Below are 21523 nucleotides of genomic sequence, written 5' to 3'. Positions count from 1 at the left end.
AGACAGCTGTAAAAACTCAGCTACAATTTTTTTAAATTCTCCAAAAGGGAAGTCAAACCAGTAAGCACAACATATTAATATGAAAAATGGAATAAAGCACCAAGAGTGCGGGTATTTTTCTACACATAGAGGAAGGCAGGTGCGTTCATTCTGAATTTGCTTTTATTCTAGATGAAGAAAAACAAGAAAAAATGAAACCAAAGTCTCCTTGAGAGAGCAGTGTATATCCCCATGTAACAGGCTGCACCTACTTGGAGAATATGGTGGTTGCACTCTGTGTTTTGTGTTGTTTTTTTTCTTTAGATATGCAAAGGTGCAATAAAAGGACACAGGCACCACAGTTTCATAGCTACACATCTAAATGTTGGATTTGAAAACTCTAAAAGCTCATGGTGTCTGGATTATTCATTTATTTAGGTTCCAACCCATCTCTAATATAAGATCATTTAAAGTTGTCCATGTTTCCTGTGGATTTTTCAGGAAAACTTCCTAACAGAACTAAGGTTCTTGTGGATTTCTTTTCTAAACTATCTTTGCTTATCTCCTTTCACTTTTGGTGTAGTTTCAAGCAGCTCCTCAGTAAGCCACAAAAATGTTAACTATCCAATTCAGTGTAAGTGGGTCCCAGGTTAAATAAATAGTCTGCACAGGCATACTACCTTTCTTTTCCCTTCTATGTTAGTCCTGAATGCACTCACTTCACATAAATCAAGGGCATTTAAGTTGTTTAGTGAGGAGACCATGCACTGCAAAAAGTATTGCTTTCATAGTGCTGTGTTTCTATAGTAACCATCTTATTAAAGCACAGCAGCCATCTGCTTTAAATATTAACTTCACAAGACCATCAGGACTGGTTTTAAAACAATATCACATGTTCATTAAATATTAAAACTAGAAACAAAGGGCTAGAAGAAAGAGCTTTCCTGTTCCTTGAATTTCCTCTGTAAAAAAAGCTGTTTGTTGCCTTTCAAAGTTAAACAATTTTAGACTTTGTTCCAAAGAATGGTTTAGATAACCATGCTAGGTCACGTCTCTAAAGCTTAAGCTGAATTTTTAGATGCTCACCAAATGAACGAAGAATTCAGTTAAATGAGTCATACATTTGCATATATTTATTTGTAATAGTCAATTTTATGTACCATGTTTTCATAGTAGTAGTCTTCTGAATACTGAAGTGGAGAATGTTTTGGGGGCTGCACACACAGGGATACACTTCTCATGTACACGTGAAGTGCCATATTGAAGCAGAACAATTGTCCATTTAGTTCTGGTCTGCTACATCACACATGCTTCAGTGAAAGGTACACGGTCCCACAGTAATGTACCTATCAAGTGAGCAATATTGTTTTCTTTCTGATTACTTCTAGAGTTCAGTTTATATCCTGAAGCATGAAAACTGAAAACCCCTATAACTTTTATCCTAGTTAGTGTAATGGCAGGGACAGTTCTTATTTCATACAACTGTCCGCTACTGTCACTACTTGCATACTAAATGACTTGCCTCAGTAATATCCCGTGACAGCAAGTTCCTTGTGTGATTGCACTAGTTTGTATTGATTTCCTTTTATCCAGTTGAAGTGTATGCCTTTTAATTTTACCAAATGCTCTCTCTTTTTCTCATACCATACTATGGGAATGAGTAAATGCAAATGCCTGGCTGGCCATACCATACATACTTCTATCATACTATATCTACTCTTGTTCTTCTACATCATTCCTTCCCTCGTTTCTTTCATTGCCCTTTACTTGATCTTTTCTATTTCTGCTCTCGCCTTTGTGAAATTATGTGACCCAAACTTGTATACTGTATGCAAAGTGATGATGTACATGGCCTTCTAGGTTGCTCAGAACTCCATGGTAACAAGGGGGATAGAATTCAGATCCTCCTACTGCAGCAGGACAGGCCTGTGTCACTTGAGCTAAAGAACAGGAGGACTTGTGGCACCTTAGAGACTAACCAATTTATTTGAGCATAAGCTTTCGTGAGCTACAGCTCACTTCATCGGATCATGCATCCTTTTTGACTATTACTGCAGAGATTCACAATAAAGTTTAAGTGCTGTGCAATTGGTTCGACATGCAGAGTGATCATGAGGAGTTCTTTAAATGGGTAGATAGGAGTTATCCATTTTCAATAGTGCTGTTTTTAAAAAGAGCTAATTTCTAGGTCTCCTATATACAGTGTAAAGAACACTTACAACACCCATTAGTAAGAAGACATCAATAATTAGGGCCCTACCAAATTCACAGCTGTGAAAAACAGGTCATGGACCATGAATTCGGATCTCCCCCGTGAAAAGTTCCAGTCTAGTTTTATTTTCAGACAAAAAAAAGATTACAACAAACTCAGAACTCAGCATTTCTCGTACTTCAAAGTTTCATCCAATATACGCTTCTTTGTACTTGTCAACATTGACTTAATCTGTTCTCATGCAATCTGATGTTTTCTTAGGTGCTTCTGGAGTTTCTTGTATTCCTAACCTAAATATTGTGTCTCATCAGCAGATCTTGCCACCTCACTCAGTAATCACACCATCTTCCTTGTTATTGGTTCTAGCACTGATACATGGGGAATACTTACTATTCACATCTTCCTGTGGGAACTCTTCCAAGTTAGGTTCTAATCAAATTTGTAGTTTCTTAGGTCACAGGCCTTGAAGTTCAAAAAGATCCTGGTTTAATCAAACCCTGTTTTCCCATAGTCAAATCTTCATGCAAATACATAGGCAATGTTCAGGTTGGGTTGGTTGGTACACTTTTGTATAGATTCTTGCGGGATTTGCAGGATTGTGGCATCCTTCTCTTCAGTGACAGTCAAACTACTACAAGAAAAACCCATCAAAAATTTAGTGTTGCTCAAAACATTGGGCCTGATGTACAGCTGTCTGACATCTATAGAAGTATTTTTCCATATATTTAAATTGGCTCTCCGTCAGGCTCATTGCATAATTTCTCCTTTGTTCTGTCCACTGAAAGAGGAAATAGGTTGTATATGTGGTAGGGAACCATGTTCCGTTTAGGGAACAATAGGTAAAGGAGACCCAAGAGCAACATGGAGAAGTAGATGCTCTCCACCAGATTCATGGAGGGCTTCTTTTTGTGAATCACTAAGATCCACAGGTTTTAGTGGACATACCTCATACCACATCCACAAGGCCATAACTCCTGTCCCTCAAGGGTAGAATTCAGTGGAAAATCCATAAGATAAATAAGTCTCTCTCTCAAGTCTGATTCACCTCTCTGTGGGATTTTAATCTGATCTTCTGGGAGGTTATGATATATGTGTCCCCTCTACTGGCATGCTCCAAAAATCAACTGTTCCTAGATGTAATTATTTATTGTGTTAAGAAATGCTTTCTCCAAGTCATGTGACTATCAACCAGCAGATTTTCTACACTAACAGAAATTAGAGGAGGGTTCCAAGTCTTCTCTCAGATACCTGGGTGCAACTCATTCACTTCAGCAGGAACTGTGCCAATGTATCTGAGGACATAATTGGACTTCAGGTGTGACTTTTGCTAAACTTGTTAGACAGGATTTCCTTTACCCTTTTTATCTAGATGACAAACCCATGACAGAGTCTGCATTTTGAGATATTCATCTAAACTGACACAATATCATTACTTACTTTTTACCACGCAAAACTAATCTCACAGCACTCTCTCCCCCACCCCTCTCACCTCCAGTGCAAAGAAGTTCATTTTCATCAGCAGTAACAGCTCTTTGATTACACCTGCTTTATGGAGCAACTTAAAGATATTCTTTTACAATGAAAATTACTATGAGAAAAATGTCACCAGATAGGTTTCTGGTGTCATCAGAATCTGTTTTTAAAAAACACTAAGTTAAATATGCACTACAGATGTGTTAATTACAGTCTGCATGTTCACCTCACCTCCACCTATGTGGATCTTATAAGTTAAGTGTGAACTTCCACTGCAAACAAAATACTGTGGGTGTCATTAACACTAATAATGAGTAAAAGGCAACTTTTTGTTTCATATAAACAAGCCTTGAGTCTTTTGGTTTCTGAGCATTTTCAAAATGCTTTCAGCTTTTCTTGAAAAATGTTCCAGTATTACTCTTGATGAGAATTCTAGTGCAGGATGTGCACAGTAAAAACCTACTGTTATATTTAAGAGAGGTTTTTAATACCAGCACCCTACTTTGCCTTCCATCCTTTTTGACTATTACTGCAGAGATTCACAATAAAGTTTAAGTGCTGTGCAATTGGTTCGACATGCAGAGTGACCATGAGGAGTTCTTTAAATGGGTAGATAGGAGTTATCCATTTTCAATAGTGCTGTTTTTAAAAAGAGCTACTAATTTCTAGGTCTCCTATATACAGTGTAAAGAACACTTACAACACCCATCAGTAAGAAGACATCAATAATTAGGGCCCTACCAAATTCACAGTTGTGAAAAACAGGTCATGGACCATGAATTCTGATCTCCACCGTGAAACCTGGTCTTACCTGTAAAATCTGGCTAGTGTAGGGGAGGGGCAGGGCTGGGGATTCTTACTGTGCACCTGTCTCCAGATGCTAGTCCCAGCTGGGCTGGGGAAGGAAAGGACTTCCTGCTCCTGGGCTGGATCTGACCCATCTCAAGGGACCTCCCCCGGCTGCAGGTAGCTCGGCAGCTGCTGGTTGGGAGCCCTGCTCTGAAGACAGTGCCGTCACCAGCAGCAGCGCAGAACTAAGGGTGGCAATACTGCGAGCCCCCCTACAATAGCCTTGCGACCCCCCTTCCCCGAGAACCCCCTTTTTGATGGGGACCCCCATGTTTACAGTACTATGAAAGTTCAGATTTAAATATCTGAAACCATGGAATTTACCATTTTTAAAATCCTATGGCAATGAAACTGACCAAAACGGACAGTGAATTTGGTAGGGCCCTATCAGTAATCAATGCAAATGCCTTTGTTCTCACATGCTGAATACAATTTAAAATTAGCCAAATGAGGAGGCTGTGTGCATCCAGTGTCAAGTCAGGGCCTAGGATACAGAGCATTTCTCCTCCTGCTGTAGTTATCTGATAACTATTTGGTAGCCCATATGAAATGAATTCGTGGTTAGTTCAGAACTGGCATGTGTCTACATAAAAAATTACCATAGCTGATACAGGATAAGCTTTTGTGAGCTCAAATAAATTTTAGTCTCCAAGGTGCCACAAGTCCTCCTTTTCTTTTTGTGGATACAGACTAACACAGCTGCTACTCTGAAACATAGCTGATACAGATACTGGCAGACCCAGCAGAGAACATGCATGGAAGTGAGGTATTGAAAATGAATGGGGAAAACATATGGAAAATGAACTACCACCATACTTATAAATGGTTCCTCCAGTAGTGAGTTCGAGGTATATTGACAGCGTGATGTGGGAAAGATTGTACTGAATGTTCAGGAATTTATTCTCTAGGGCTTTCAGTCTGGCACCTTTGTAAATATTAATCTCCTTTTAGAGATAAAGGGTTAATAAAATATATACAGCATACCATGTAACTCTTAAAGTAAACAGATTTAGTTATAACTTCCTCCTAGATCCTCAATTTATTTTTAAAATACGTACATATTAATCTACACTTGTAGAATGATTTATGCCTAATCAAACCCTTACAATAATCATACAGTTTGTTATTCTAGATGATAGTAACACCCAACCACTCTGGACTATGTAAATTCAAAATGGAGAAGGAGAATTATTATTAAATACCATAATGACATTAACTTGAGTCATGTAGTGTAGGAACCATGTAAAAACGTGTGAGCCATTCTATATTTGATATATTTTTATGACTAAGCAGAAGAGGAAACAAGTAATCTTTGCTACTTTGGGGGAAGAAAGTCCTTCATCAAATAATTGGTTTTTATAAATTGTTTCATTCCAAAACTGAAAACAGGAAGTGGTTTATTAAAGGGCCTGGATTGTTTTCAGTTAATTTAGCAGCATTTTCAAGAAAGGCCTGTCCATCTCTGGCAACCAGTCACATTTATGGTTCTCTTTTCAAGATACAAAATAGCATCTTCTCTTAAATAATATTTTTTTTCCTAGATCCTCCAACCCATCAGTGAAATCTATGTCAAAAGTTAATTTTCTGATGGGTTGCTTGCCGTTTCTAGTGAACTGCTAATTTCTAGCAAGACTATTGCCTTCATGGAACTTAAACAGTTTTTTAAAAAGTTTGGCATATTTAACGTACCAAAATATCAGTGAACTTTCATTGCAACAGAATATGGAGCATGCAGTACATTAATTCTGATTCTTGGTTTGTTCCTGGGGCAACATGACTATTGCAGCACCCTTTTTCCAAGCTTCTTGGTGAACTTACAATTGAGTCTTTAAGCAGTATTCCTATTCAGCACACCCAGGTACGTTACTTCAGAATACTGAGTCTTTTCATCTTTCCACAACTGAATTTTAAAGCAGGAAGTTTTCTACAAAACATGCACAAAATGTCTGAGGAAATGTTTTAATAAGGAATAAAAAGGGACTGGGAGACTGGGGTCACAAGATCACAGTGTTCATTTTTTTTAATGCAGTGAGAGTGTGACAGTAGCTTTACATTGCTTTGTGTCTTTTAAAAATATTTTCTGAGTTAGTTTGGTTAAGAAACAAAATTACGATGCTTAAGAACACAGTCACCTTTATCCCTGCATTGCTAAAACACTTACTGCTATTTTATATCTGCAGTAGAAAATTCTCTTCTGATGGCAGTGATGTTTCCAAACAACTCAGAAGTAAAATTATCTGCTTGAACATCCAAAGTGTTTTCTAGTTTATGTTTTGTACAAGCGTCTCAATATTCTCTACAGCACTCACAATGCAGGTCACCATAGCTTGCGAGATACGACACTTGCCGGCTGTTTCATAACAGACCTTATGAATTCTGGGATCATGTTTGTAAACACTGTAACCATGTGCGCGTGGCCACGTGGCGAGTCATCAGAATGACCTGGAACTCCTACTTGAGAGGTAAACCCTGGCGCCAATACTAATGTAACTAAGCCAACTAACTCTCTTTAACTCTCTCTTCAGTAAAAAGAAAAGGAGTACTTGTGGCACCTTAGAGACTAACCAATTTATTTGAGCATGAGCTTTCGTGAGCTACAGCTCACTTCATCAGATGTTTACCGTGGAAACTGCAGCAGACTTTATATACACACAGAAATCATGAAACAATACCTCCTCCCACCCCACTGTCCTGCTGGTAATAGCTTATCTAAAGTGATCAACAGGTGGGCCATTGCTGGAAATGGCCCACCTGTTGATCACTTTAGATAAGCTATTACCAGCAGGACAGTGGGGTGGGAGGAGGTATTGTTTCATGATTTCTGTGTGTATATAAAGTCTGCTGCAGTTTCCACGGTAAACATCTGATGAAGTGAGCTGTAGCTCACGAAAGCTCATGCTCAAATAAATTGGTTAGTCTCTAAGGTGCCACAAGTACTCCTTTTCTTTTTGCGAATACAGACTAACACGGCTGTTCCTCTGAAATCTCTCTTCAGTGTACTCCCATTGCAGGCGCGTGAAGCAGAGCAGGAGGTCATCTGAAGGGGAAAGTGAATTATTTGCTTGCATACAGCACACATGAATGTATGTTACATTTGTTTGCATCAGGACAGGCCCCCTCCTCAGATGTAAACAAATTAACAGTGCCGAGTATTTCATTATTTTCCTTGAAAACCTAAGAAATATTTATTTCTGCTCCGAGAAAGAGAATGCAACTTTGAGCTTGTCGGTCCCTGTAACACAGCCCTTTGAAAAAACAAAATACCCTCCCCACATACACTACCCCAAATCCCCCAACATTCATGATTTTCAAAGGGCGTGTAGCCAAAGTTTCCAAGTCAACTTTGGACACAGATAACACAGATACCAAGTCTGTAGTATATTGCTGGATCTATGCTGTTGAAATTAAGACCACAGTTCAGGAGTTTGAGGAAGTAGCCTCTAAATTATTTCTGTTTATCAGCAGAAGTTGCAAGAAGCTATAGATATGGCCAGTACAAATAAAAGTCACAAGTCTTTCATTTCCTCTTAACACAGGATTAGCAATTACAGCCACCCAAAGAAAGTTTCTTGGGACCTGACCATGTGTTCTATGTGTTCCAATAAATACCACAGGAAAAGGGGGGCGGGGGGAGAGGGAATAAGCAGTGTCCCTGCCCATCTATAGTGATTCTGTTTCAAGTGTAGCTGTAATCTCATTTTCTGTTGAGAATAGGACAAAGAGTTAAACTGTTACCAATCCCTGCTGAGTTCGTACTTCTCAGGCCATTTAAGCTTCTGTGGATGGGAGGGGAAGGAAGAAAGACAAATAAATCACACCCCAAACCAAAACAAGGGGGAAAAAAGGATACAAAATGTGATTTTTTTTTTATTTTCCTGAGTAGTTATATCTTGTTATCTTAATGCAAGGTACAGTAGATAAATGAGTGCTTGAACTGTGAACTCCTAAGGAGAGCTGCAAAAAGTCAATACAATTTTAGCTGAGTGACTGGGAATAAGAGTGCTGTGTCTTTTCTGCTTAGGCTACAGGAGGCAATTTAATCCAGTGACACACAGCTATTTAAACCTCTTGTGTGCTATATTCCAATGGCCTGCTAAAATAAACCAAGATGATGGCATTTCTCTCCTAGCAATAATGGGAATGTGGCATCAAATGTTAGTGGCTCCAAACTATTTACATTTTGCTGAGGCTCATCACTTGAACCTGAATAGAAAACGCTCCCCAGTTTGCTACTTAAACTGAAATGAGAAAAAGTATCCACTGGTTTTAGAATGTTTTTGAAATCTTGCCAAATCATAAATGTTCCTGGAATTCCTAGTAGCCTTTGTGGCAAGCAGAAAACAAATTTACTTTCTGTCTTACGCAAGTTCAACTAGCGTTGTCCAGCTCCAGTTCTTTGTCAAGCAAGAAAGCTTCTATCTTTAGTTCACCACATACAACCTCCTTCTAAGCTCTAGTGCTGAATATTGCTTAATCGTAACACAAGGGAGATTGAAACAGAATTTGTTCGTGAACTACCCTGACCAGTCAGCCCTGTAATTTGCAATGGTGGCTATTAGTAATTGGAAACCTGCACTGGAAATATGGATTTTGGGAATCTCCGCTAACACAGCTGACGCTTGAAATATTGCACCCTCTGGACTGTTACATAACAGCCCTGGGAATTCTGGGACCATGTTTGTAAACAGTGCAGCCATGTGCGCGCAACCCACGTGGTGACGCGAGTCTCACTGGATCTGAAAACTCTTAATGAGAAGAAATGGTGTGGAAGCAAGGGAGAGAAAAGTCTAAGTGTGTTTCTCTCAATCTCTTTCCAAAGGTGTCGATAGCAGCACTGGATCCCTAAATATGACCCAAAAAAAAAATTCCTTATACTCTAGTGACCATTTCCTTGGACAGCATTTGTAGGAATAGCTATATGAAACTCAGTCTCTATATGAAAATTGTTTAAATCCTAAAGAAACAGGATCCATTTTTATTTTGCTTTAGAATACATTTCAAGATTAATTATAATATACCATAATTCCTGGTACAGCCTTGCGTAAATGCACTGCAAAATGAAGTTTACAGATTAGATTAGCCAAGATTTCACAGAGCAGGGATATTCCCAAATAAAAACTAAAGAAAGAGCTGAGTATCAATGTGAAAGATCAGTGAATGAAGAGAGAGAAATTTACCCTGTGTGATTCAGGTTTCAGAAATAACAGATGACATTTAAAGGCCATTAGTGCTTTTAGGATTATGTTACAGACCCCTCCTCTCACTGCTAACCACATCTGTGTACGCTACCTCCTGCAACAGGGAGTATTTTTGACAACAAATGGAACTTGCTCTTTTGATGAGCTCAACTGCTACGTATGACATTTATGTGAGGGTTCATGAGTTCCACTTGGCCTTAAAATTGATAAGCCAAGTTATAATGACATGCACATGGTAGCTTTGAGCAAATTCATGGGAACAGTTTGCAGACTGTGGGAGATCTCATCTTTATGGGAGGATTTAGGGCACTAAAGGTTAATGGGAATTATCGGAGTACCTTGCTCATTAAGCTGACACTATACACCCCTCTTCCATACACTGCAATTAGCTGACACAACATGCTATTTTAAACTCAAATGAGCTCATAGTGAGAGCTTTTTTTGTTAGAGGTGTGCAGAAGTACTGGCATTGGCAGTGAAATTGTGATAGTTTCCTTTCCTCTCCACACCCCCCCCCCCCAACATTATCCCCATTTCACCTGAAGGGGTTGTTTTACCTATTTTGCTATCAAAGTAATAGTGATCAGCAACCCCTCCTCCAAATGAAAAACTATATTAAAATACAACTTGCATCATTTTGTTTGAGTGGTGCCAGCTTAAAACCACAGAACAACTCCACCAAAGGAGGTTGTACTCGTTCATGGACAGAAAACACGAATAAAAATTTGCCTTAGAAATAAGCGAAAAGCCATTTGCTTCTGCTTCTAGTTTCCATTTCCTAACATTGCTACTTCTGTTATCTCAGTAAGAGCAGCCAGTTATCTGTTAAAGTCTGCTTGGACAGGAAAGAGGGTTAAGGCTCTGGGACTCAGGGTTCTGTTCCGCCTCTGCCACAAACTTCCTGTGTGTACTTGGGTAAGCCATTTAGGGTTTGATCCAAAGATTACTGAAGTGAATGGAAAGACTCCCACTGGCTTCAATGCTGCTTTGCATCAGCACCTTAATATATCTGTACCTTGGGTCCCAACCATTGCCTATAAATTGTATCTCTTCCTCCCACCTTTTGTCTGTCTTGTCGATTCATAATGTTAGCATTTTAAGGCAGAAACTTTCTTTTGTAATGTTGGTTGGGATTTCTATGCCTTCTGTATTACAAACATCAAGTAATTTTAGTTTGTTTTGAAAATTATTCAAGAAAGGGATTGTCTGAGTCTCCCCCTGTAGCAATGCTTCTGTTGTTGAGTTCTGAAAGCAAGCTACTTCTACTCTTATCATTTTTCACTGTCTTACTTTTTGACAATCTACTTTGCTGCAGTAAGTGGGACAGGGGCTGCCTTATTTTATGTTTGTAAAGCTCTGGGCACAAGGGGACCCTGGTCTTGATCGGAGCCCAAGGTGCTACTAGAATACAAATAATAGTCATTCGCTATCCATTCTGCTTCTATTTAAGAACATCAGGACTGCCACTACCAAATTAAACCAGTGATCCATCTAGTCCAATATCTGGTGTCTGACCGTTTAGTATTCCATACCAGATGCTCCAGAGGGAGGTTAAAAAAAAAATCTGAAAAACAATTGCAGTAGATAGTTATAGACCAACCTGTCCACAGGGAAAGTTTCTTCCCAATCCCCATTAGCTACAGGGTTTATTTTTAAAGGGAAATCATTAACCTGAAATCTAGTCAAATTTTTAGAAGTATTACAAGTAGTTTCAGCTACTACACCTGCCCCTGAGTCCTTCTGCCCATTTTTTATGGTTTAACAGCTACATTTCCCCCCTTTTTTAACCAAAAACAAAATAACATTTTTTTCTCCCACCCTGCCCCCATTTCGGAAGAATGTAAGAAGCTGACTAAATAATGCCTCAATTCTCCAAGTTGCTGTGTGCGCACAGGCTCTTTTGTCCCTGTGGAGCCTCTCTGAAGCCAATGGGGTTCTATGTAAGCAGCATGGTTTGTGAGCACAGAGTAATTTTCAGGATCACAGCCTGACTATACAGAGGAGACAGCAGAACTGCCAAAGAGTGCTGTCAAATACAAAAATACACTTTTTTCCTCTAATCTCTTTCAGTTACAGTTCTCAGATGTGACTTGTAGCAATAACAGGCAGACAAGATTCAGAAAGAAGTGTGGTTAAGTTGAAGGTGTCCCTTCCCATTATATGGGCATCACTGGGGCTGTTGATGATTTGCTCTTCTTTCTCATTCCCTCCCCCCCTCCAAAATCTTCCTTACTATGACCAAGGTGATATGCAAATAAGAAGGGCACAACTTTTTTTTTTTTTTTTAACTTTTTAAGGATGTATGGTGGCCTGCAAAGAGTTTTATTTTATTCACTCTCATTGATATTCCTAAAGAGGAGAAATGCAAGTCTGATCTTTCCTATTTTTGGTGGCTGACCTCCTGGAAGTCTCAGAGGAAGTTGCACACATCAACTTAATGGGCAGAGTGCTGAACATTTAACAAAGACTTCCTTTTCCCAAAATGTCTTAGTCATACAAGTTAAATAGGTGTTAAAAAACAGCCTAATTTATAATCCCTTTCCCTCTCAATTACTCAGCTTTCACTTTCTTGACTTTCATGATGTTGTCATTTCAATAACTCCATTAGCTTTCTGGACAGAAAAGATCTGAATTTCTGATGTTTTTAAAAAACGCAAGAAAAAACAAAACAAAAAACTTAGTTAATTTAAAGCAACATTTTTCAGGTCTTCTTTAATATACTAATAAGGACCAAGGGAAAGGCAAAGTCCAATTTATTTTTATCTTTTGCAGGTTCCGTTTCAAGAGTGGCAGTGCGTTTGCTCTAAATTCTGCATGTATTTTAAAACTTCCAGGCTGTCACAATTCTGTGACTTTCGGGGGTGGGGGAGCAACTTCTGGTTTTAGTGCAACAACAGAACATTTTCCTCACAGTAGTCGTTGCCACACAAAGGGAAGTAAAGCAATTTTTACACAAGAAGAAATATGCAGTCATTCTTTTATTTTTGCTTACATAACAGCTGAAAGAGTGGTGTGTGCTCTGGCAAGTATAAAAATGGTATAACTTCAAAGTATGAGACTTCAAACAAAAATGAAAGGGTACCGAAAGAACACACAGATTAAACAAAGATTTAAAAAAAAAAAAAAAGGTAGCAGGAGCAAGAAAGTGGGGTGTGATCCAGGAGTAGTCGCTACCTCTAGTGCTAACTAGAGAAAGAACACCAGTAATAATGGAACTGGATAAGGCCTTAAAGTCAAGGGCAATGCCCTCTAATATCAAGATCAGGCCCAGTATTAACACGGTGTACTCTTTTTTTTGCCTCTCTCTGCACTGGTGGCCCAAGAGGAAGAATAAAAAGGCAATGCAGTCTCAGAAGAGCCATTTTCTAACATCTTCCCTTCTCCATAACCTTTACTCCTGTCTTCCTTACTTTTATACTCAGCTGCTGTGAAACTAATCTTGGCTCAAGGAAAAAACTCCAAAAAGAAAACAAGACAAGTCCCTCTTCATACATTGTGAAGAGTCTGAATGAAACAGAACCAGAAGTTGGATGCTATATAGACAACTGCACCAAGGAAATGAAAATGATAGATCAAAAAGAACCTGTCGGTATGCAATGGTAAAGCACAACCACTGTAATTAAATTAATGCAAGATGGAAGCAACATGAAACAAATGAGGACATGTCACTAAATAGCAGCAGAAATGCATATAACACGGCACATGGATTATTATACAGAGTCTGTTTTATGATAGCAATACCCAGACTCATCTGGATGAAATCAAAATATGCAGAAGGATCCTGCTGTAGGTTCAAGCATCAATTGCTTTCCTGTTCACAAGAAAATAAGCACGTACCCCGGATTCATTTCCCAAAGCATGTGATATGCATTGCCGCTCCCCAAGTACTTGCCTGTGGAAAGTGGTTGTAAGGGCTTTAGAATTTTATCAAACAGCAAAGACTAAAACCCTGCTTTAAGCTGGAGGTAATGTTTTCAGGATGAATAATACTTTGGGAACCTCAGCCAAAAAGGTCTAACAATATGCATGGTGTAGCCAAAAGGCCTCTCTCTACTCTTCCTTATACCATAACCTGTTTGGCAACTTTTTGTCAAATTCACAATGAAGTATGAACTAAATTATCAATTGGGGTGCTTCCAACAGATTTATTTTCATCTGCTCTTCCGGTAACCAGCCTGGCAAATCAACAAAATAATGACCATCCATTTGACACAGATTGAAGGCATTGTTCCTTTGGTTGAGCAAACAGGGAGATGTCTACAGAGCTTCTTATGCTTTATTGAGAACTGAAACTTGCCTTACAGTGGTATTTGCTTTCGCAACAATAACGCCTGTGTGTGTGTCAACATGTCTCATTAAGTAATAACTCCTTCCAAAAAACTGATTTTATTTATAAAGTTGGTATGATTGAGGATTTCATTTTTGTTCGGTAAAGATGGGATTGTTCCAGTATTCAGAGGCAATGAGTCATTCCAAATTAAGGAAGAAAATATAATTTACTGTGGGATTGCTGTATTGTTAAAAGCAGCTTGTGGTGAAAGCTTTTGGTGATGGAATCTTCAAAGAAGAGGGGGAAAAAGGTAGCCTCAAATCAAACACCTTTACAACAAACCCTCTTGAATCTAAAGATCAGTCAACCCCAAGCAAGTGTGCTTGTAAAGCATGAATGCCATCAGGACAAGGGGGCAGGAAGCATTATTTGACAAAGTCTCTAATGTAAAAGAAAATGCAGAAAGTTCAGCCAAAACCAACCTATTGCATTCCCCCTCAACCCCCCCCGAGATCCCAAAGTTCACAATCATTATTTCCCTGTGAGGAGCAAGGACGTTCCCTCTGGTCTGTACTCACTGACTATGCCAAGGCAGTTACTAGGAATTCTGGGATAGTGTTTACAAACACTATAACCATGTGCATGCAACCGCATGGAGAGTCGTCATCCTGATCTTAAACATGTACCCACCTGGTAAGTCGTTGCATCAGTGTTACTGCACTGAAGCCAAATCAGTATCCATTATTCTACTTATGGTGTCTCATGCCAAACCATTTGGAAGACGGACAGAACTCTGAGTTCTTAAGCATTATAAGGGGACAAGTCATTTTAATCTTAAGAACCAAAATGTAATAATAAGTATAGTGTGTTTCATGTTCATAGTAAAGAATACATAGGCAAGGTTGCGGTAATTATCCTACTCTTACATGCCAATGAAAAATTCATGTTTAAACTTGAAGAGTCCTCTGGGATGTTTCTCTGGTGAAGCACAAGTTTTCAAAGTCTCATGCTAGTTTCTACAATGATGCAAGCTTAGTAGTGATATTATACAAGAAAGATACTTTTTCTTACAATTAGATTACATCAACTTAGTTATTTAGAAAACTTGAAGATGGCTGACCTGCATGTGTGGGAAAACTGTCTTGTTGAGCTCCTTATTAAAGCCCACTTTGTAAAGTTATCTAACACACTCATCTCCTCACTTTTTTTTTTACCTCACACAAGAAGAGCACAGAATACTCTTCCCATGCACAGTAGACTTTTTGTAAACTCAGCCTCACTAGCTCACTCTTTTAGCTAGGCACCTTTGAAGTGCCCACCCAAACCCGAAGTGCTGTACTCACTGCCCTAATGTGCAAAATATGCTTTGATAGTAAAAATCCAGAACGATTTTCCAGTAAGTAGAGGTGTAAGACACTGCAGTTGAGAACTGGGAAAGCATTGATTTATATCTCATCATGGAAATTTTACTCATCGCTTTGCTCTTAAACCAAGGTCTACAAAGTAAATACACCTTCCATGCATTACATTTCTACGGTATCAGTATATGGAGGTGCCTTCTTAAAGCACATACTAATACACTTCTGAAAACTTTGAAATACCATTTAAGGTACTTAATTTTAATTTCCTGCTAAACCTGAGCATATGACAGGCCTGCTACATTGCACACGGCAATGGAAATTAAATCATTTTTCTTTATATGTAAGATCAAGCTGAAGGCCCAATCCTGCAAACCATTACTCGTGTCTGGACTTTGCTGGGACTTCTGGCATGAGTAAAAACTATCGCATTAGGGAAGGTGGGCAGGATTGGGCCTTGCCACAAACCGCTACAACACAGCATCTGAATCTTTAACTCCAAATTCACATCCCTCTAGAACACTTTTCAAAAAGGCCCTGAAGTTTGCTTGGATTGATAAGTTTTTGGAAAATGCATGGAAAGCAGTATGTGCCAGACTCTGAAAGGAACAAATCTAGATGTTGCCTCTTAAGAGCCAAGTCTATGTTAAAGAATTGTATGTTAAAGGGGGCTTTAAAGCATCACACTTAAGTGCATTTTACCAGTTTAAAGTTTAAAATTTTTCATTACGAGTGATTGGTTAGGTTTTCTTCGTCTTTTAAATCAGTGCAGTTTTTTAAAATGTGAGCCAAACTAAGCATCTCTTCTCTTCCACCTTTAAAAACTGAGTTCAGGTTATTTGGAAGGTCTTGAAACAAATCAAAACTTTAAGAAACTTTTATTTCCTCTCCCCTCCTTCACTTGCCTACCCTCACACCACAAGACACATGTCTAATCTTTTGAAACTGAACAACCCTTTATTTCCAGTCAGCGGGTCATTGATTACCCTTGGGATTAGCCCAGTTGATATTTCAAGTTCATATTCTCATTACTTGACCTCAGATGTCTGTATGCATTGAGCAATTCCCTGGGACTATGGTAACTGACTTAAAGTCATTTTTCTGATATCCAATCTCTTTCCCCATCTCCATCCACATGGGCACTGAGAAGACCATTACTCGTGGTACTTTCTAGTTCTATGTGTGTGCAGTATACTGGGCAAGTTAAATATGCACTCACTGATAATCTGAAAAACATACTAAATCAAGCCACAATAGTTTGTTCAGTTCTCACCAAACATTCAGTATATAAAAATACATGTCTTCCAGAAGCAAGTTAAATGGATAGATGGGTGTTTGCTGAGTTCAGGATCAGAATAATGCTGAAAATGATTGATGCACATAATTCCTATTTGGCTGACAGCCATGATGCAGTCATATGCTTTATCTCTGGTTCAGACTACAGTCTTTTATTTCCCTTTCCCTTTTGAATCATAGTACATCCCACTCCATCTCAGAATCAGAGGATCAAGCACACAGCCTTTCTAAATGATGTCACAACACTGATTGTTGGCAGAGTGCCTTGACAACAAATTGGAGAGCTGGACTACGTAAATACTGTATATTATTTGGCGAAATCGCTTGTGGTTGTGTTCTGCAGCACAGTTTCCAAGATAACCACCAACTTTACTTGAAACTTGGCAACTTTATTCTACCACTTGTGGGTTCCAATTGTAAATCTGGCTTGCAAGAAGTTTCGCTGCTGCTGGCTTTACTGTACTACCACACTTAAAGCTACTGTGTGGCAGTCAAATAAGAGCGGAAGAGGGTTAGTTTGATAAGCCAGAATTTGAGCTCATCCAAAGTTTCAGCTTGAAAAAATACGTGTTTTAATGAGAGATCCTCTTTGCTTTTGGAAAAACAAAAAAGTATACCACTTAGCGTTTAACTGAACAAATTATTTAAAGTGACTATTTAGACACTCTATTAGAAAACCACTGCACTGCCTTTTAAACAAAAATAATTTAGAAGAAATCAAACATGAAACTTTCCTCATAGCTCCCAGAACGTTTTGGTAATGTTAGCACTACCAGTAAAACATGCATTGAAAATCTGAGCACGTTTATTTTGAAACATGCTTTGTTTTTAGGACCACTTAGATGTCACTAATATTTGTAAATGATCAGGTAGGGGGATAAGTCCCAGGAGTGCAAGGAGTTGTAGTATGTCTTACGATGACTGCTCAGATTAAGTGAAAATGGCCCCTTCTAGTTGTGGCAGCTAAAAATTCCAGCTCTGCAGGTAGGAGAGTAATTCTGAAAGTGCCCTGAGTCATCACACTGAAACCAGACATTTATGACCACCTATTTCTGTTACCTAATGCAGTACCAGTGACAACGAGAGATCTTGGAAATCTGTCTGTCATAACAGTGCCTCGGAAGGCACACGTTCCTTGTTCTTTAAACAATGTTGACATGCCAAAGTCTAGGACCATGCGCACTATATCAAAACAATATCAGTTCCCCTGGCTCTTGGCCAAGAACCAATAAAATGCCAAAGTCCTAGTTCAAAAATCTTACTACTAACAACAATTTGGCAGATTTATTAATCTACGTAACAAAAATGCCTCCCTTCCCTCCCACCTCTTCTTGCCAATATTTATTAATGGTTAGTTCAGTATGTGAAAGCTTCTAAAATGGGAAACACACACAACTAATCTCAGAGGTCCTTGGAACCATTGAGCTAATTCTGAGGAACTCTTCTCCAACCAAATTGTTTTCCACTGAAAGATTGTTCACATACAACAAAGAACAAGAAAATAGAGAACTAATTCAACAAACTAGTCACTACATTTCCCCCAGCCTAGCTGCTGGATTTAAACTTTTGTATGGATTTCTCTGACAGGATTTCTTTGGTACTACACTATATTTCCTGGTTTCAGAGTAGCAGCCGTGTTAGTCTGTATTCACAAAAAGAAAAGTACTTGTGGCACCTTAGAGACTAACCAATTTTTCCTGAGCAACTAAGGAAGTGTGTCAATGTATTGCCCATTAGAGAACTATTTGGCTCCAAATTCTTGCCTTTTACTTGTTCTACAGGAAAGCAACAGTGCAAACAACAGCATAAACTGTATGATACACATAAATAGTACCTGTATGTAGCTTATGCGTATATAGTGGACTACACAAAATAATGGGAAAAGCTTTATTTGCTTGACGGAGTAGGAATAAATCCAACTGTCTCAACTCAGATTTATCAAGACTCTATGGATATTAATGTTTAATTTTGTTCAATCCTTTGAAAATTAGATACTTTAGTAATAGAGAAGTGAAGGGAAATGATCCACAACGGAGTAGAAAGCTTTCAAGGAGAGAAGAGAACACATTAAAATATTACAAGTCTGAGAAATGAAGAGCTGAAAGGAAGTGTTTCTTTATGACATTAGATGGGTTATACATACAATGTGATTTACAAATAGTAATGTATAAACAACTAAATGGGTTGTAACCTGTTTGTTTGTTTGTTTATTGGGTGGAATGTGTTATGTAAGATGGGGAAATACCCAATAAAAAAATAAAATCATCATTATAAGCAGCCATAAGGACTGGCCAATGAACTGTGCTTATCTTCTGGAGACATGAGTAAAGTGTTCCTTTAATCTGCAAAAGCAGCTCATCTGATGGACACTCAATGTTTAAAGCAAATTTGCCTAACTCCTCAAAAGATAAGTAGAAGAATGATTTACAAGTGAAATGTTCAACAAATAGTTTTTGGGGTGCAATTTAAAAAGGTTGTGTATGCTTTGTGGTGTGGGTTTCTTCACCTTTTGATAATCCACATCACCTTCTAACTGAAACTTATTCATGACTCTTGACAGTTAACACCTCTCTGCTGAATTTCTTTTACAAACATGCCCTATTTTGCAATTCACAGCCTCCAATACAAGTGTCATCATGGAATACACATGCAAATACACAAATGAATATACATGTTATCCCTTCCACTGCAGTAAGTCAACCTGCCATTATAATGCAAATATAATGGCCTCATTAGCCAGTAAAAAACACCCACTTACCTGCTTTTACTGAGGCTAATGACTCCTCAATTCTGAAATTCCTACATTTCTGGTTTTAAAGATAAATTATACAACCACACTGCTATTCACTGTTCCTTTTCTCAGTTGCTTATCATGTAGTTCTATCACAGTGTTCATTTGCATACTCTCCATCATGGAAAAAAATCTCATAATGAGACCTTTGGTTGAAACATTTCAGTGGAAGCCTACTATACCACATCACTTTTCTCCCCCACTTCACACTTTGAAAAGGAAAACAGCTAAGCAGAACAAGGACTAGCTGAATTTCCAAGAATCAAAGAGCAAACAAAAAAGCCTCATTTTTACCAAGGGTATGAAAATGACTGCAACAGCTGGAAGAATGGTTTAATGCTAATAAAAACACAACATCAGGATACAGTGATGTCAGATCTGAAAATCATATGTTTTGGATTTTTTCCTATCAGACTGTAGGTGCATGCCTTACCTGGCTAAAGACATTTTTAATCTAATGTACAGTAGAAAGCATTTTTTCTTAGTCACATTGTGTAAGTTGCCTAGATCACAGGATTTAACAAGGATGACAAAAATCATAAAGAAAAAGGAAGGCCTTGTTACAAATCTCTTCTCCATTTCTCTCTTTCTCCTCTAGGATTGGGTTTTATTTCCTTCAGCGCCCCTGACCTTGTAGTCCTCAAACTCCACAATCCTCTTCTCCCCCCCCACCACCTTCTCCCCCTTTGACTGCGCCTGCCTTTGTGTCTGTCTGTCACTCACCAGCAAACCAAATGAAAGCTGATTCATGAGAAGCACAAAGCCAGAAAAACACACTTTCCACGTACAAATTCTCTCACAGATATTTCCTCAAACTAGCCAGAACGCCCAGGCTGTGGGCACCGGATCTATCTTTATCAGAAAGAAAAGACGGTTTTTTTGTCCAAAGAAACTATTCCTCTCCTCCTCCCCCCGTTCTCCCCCATAGCACCAGGCACCCCCTTTGCATTCAATAAACCAACAATAAATGAAAGCTAGATGCAGAAAATCCCACCAGCTATCACATTCAATCGGAAAAATCCTCCTGAAGTGGAAAAAGAAAACAGGCATCCACCGCAGTTTTAAAACACCTCTTGGGGCTCTTTAAAGAACACAATAAAATACAGTGACAGACACGGCGCAGGAAAAGAAGGAAACCCACCAAAAGGGAGGAAAGTGGGACAACAGCAACAACTGTTCATAAGAATCATGAAGTCTTTTTAAAAAAAAATGATGAGCACACTTCCCTGCATTACAAAAATAAATAAATACACCAGCCAGCCCGAGATGCTGAGAGGAGCTGAAAAGCAAAGTTTGGGGTGAGAGCAGCAGCCCAACCCACCGGAGGAAAGCCACCAGCTCACTAGTTTTTAAACATTTTTAAAACTATATTTGTCAGCCATGTTGGAGAAGCTTCAGAACAAAATTTCGTTCCCCTCTTTCTACTTGTAGATCAGGCAGCGGAGCCCGGCATCCCAGCCCCCAGCAGCACGCTAGCCAAGCCCCGCTGAAGGAAAGGGAGAGTTTCGTGGCATTAAGATAACCGCTCTGACCTCTTTATGTCCCTCAGCCTTGCAGCAATCCAGCAAATGCAGCCTGCTCCCCTTGCTAACAAATCCTAAAGGGCAGCCATCTTGCTTCCTTCTGCTCCTTTACGAAAGCAACCCGAGCCTCCACATCAATATTCATAAGGCCCCTTTGACGTCTGTTCTCATCACTTGGTGAAGCCCCAGTGTGGCTGTTCTCCGGCTCCCGGCAGCGGGCGTGACTCGCATGTGAACTGGCTCCACCGCGCCGTGGGTGCTGCTGCGGCACTACACCTCCGGGCTTGCTCGGGCGCTATAAATCCCTCCTGAGGCTTCCCACACAAAGCCTGGCAATGTTTTGGGGGCTGTACATGGACGAGCAGGGCAGGACAGGGCTGCCCTAAAGCTATGGAGTGGAATCCAAAAAGAGAAGGGCCTGGATGGTTTGCCTTATGGGTGTGCGTGTGTGTTTTTTGTTGTTGTTGATTCCCCTGTGCATTGACAGTCCCTTTCCAACCCAGTGCAGCCGGAGGAGCCGGCACTCCTGCCCTGTGCTAGGGATCCCGCCCTGCTCCCCAGGCCTTATTTGGCA

The 21523-nt window shown here is 39.3% G+C and overlaps 1 protein-coding gene across 5 annotated transcripts in view; it reads right to left on the bottom strand.

Moving 5' to 3' along the window:
* The window catches only part of TET2 (tet methylcytosine dioxygenase 2), an 85143-nt gene extending 63863 nt beyond the window's left edge, over positions 1-21280 (bottom strand). For all 5 annotated transcript variants that reach the window (XM_073340826.1, XM_073340825.1, XM_073340824.1 and 2 more), the window contains exon 1: positions 20959-21280. The gene's annotated coding sequence lies outside the window, so the exon portion shown is untranslated. The remainder of the gene's footprint in view (positions 1-20958) is intronic.
* Positions 21281-21523: the final 243 nt, after the last annotated feature.

The sequence above is a fragment of the Lepidochelys kempii genome, chromosome 4, assembly GCF_965140265.1.
Source record: "Lepidochelys kempii isolate rLepKem1 chromosome 4, rLepKem1.hap2, whole genome shotgun sequence".
Taxonomy (NCBI): Eukaryota; Metazoa; Chordata; order Testudines; family Cheloniidae; genus Lepidochelys; species Lepidochelys kempii.
Note: the sequence above shows the minus strand (reverse complement) of the source record. Positions and strands in the feature narration are given on the sequence as shown.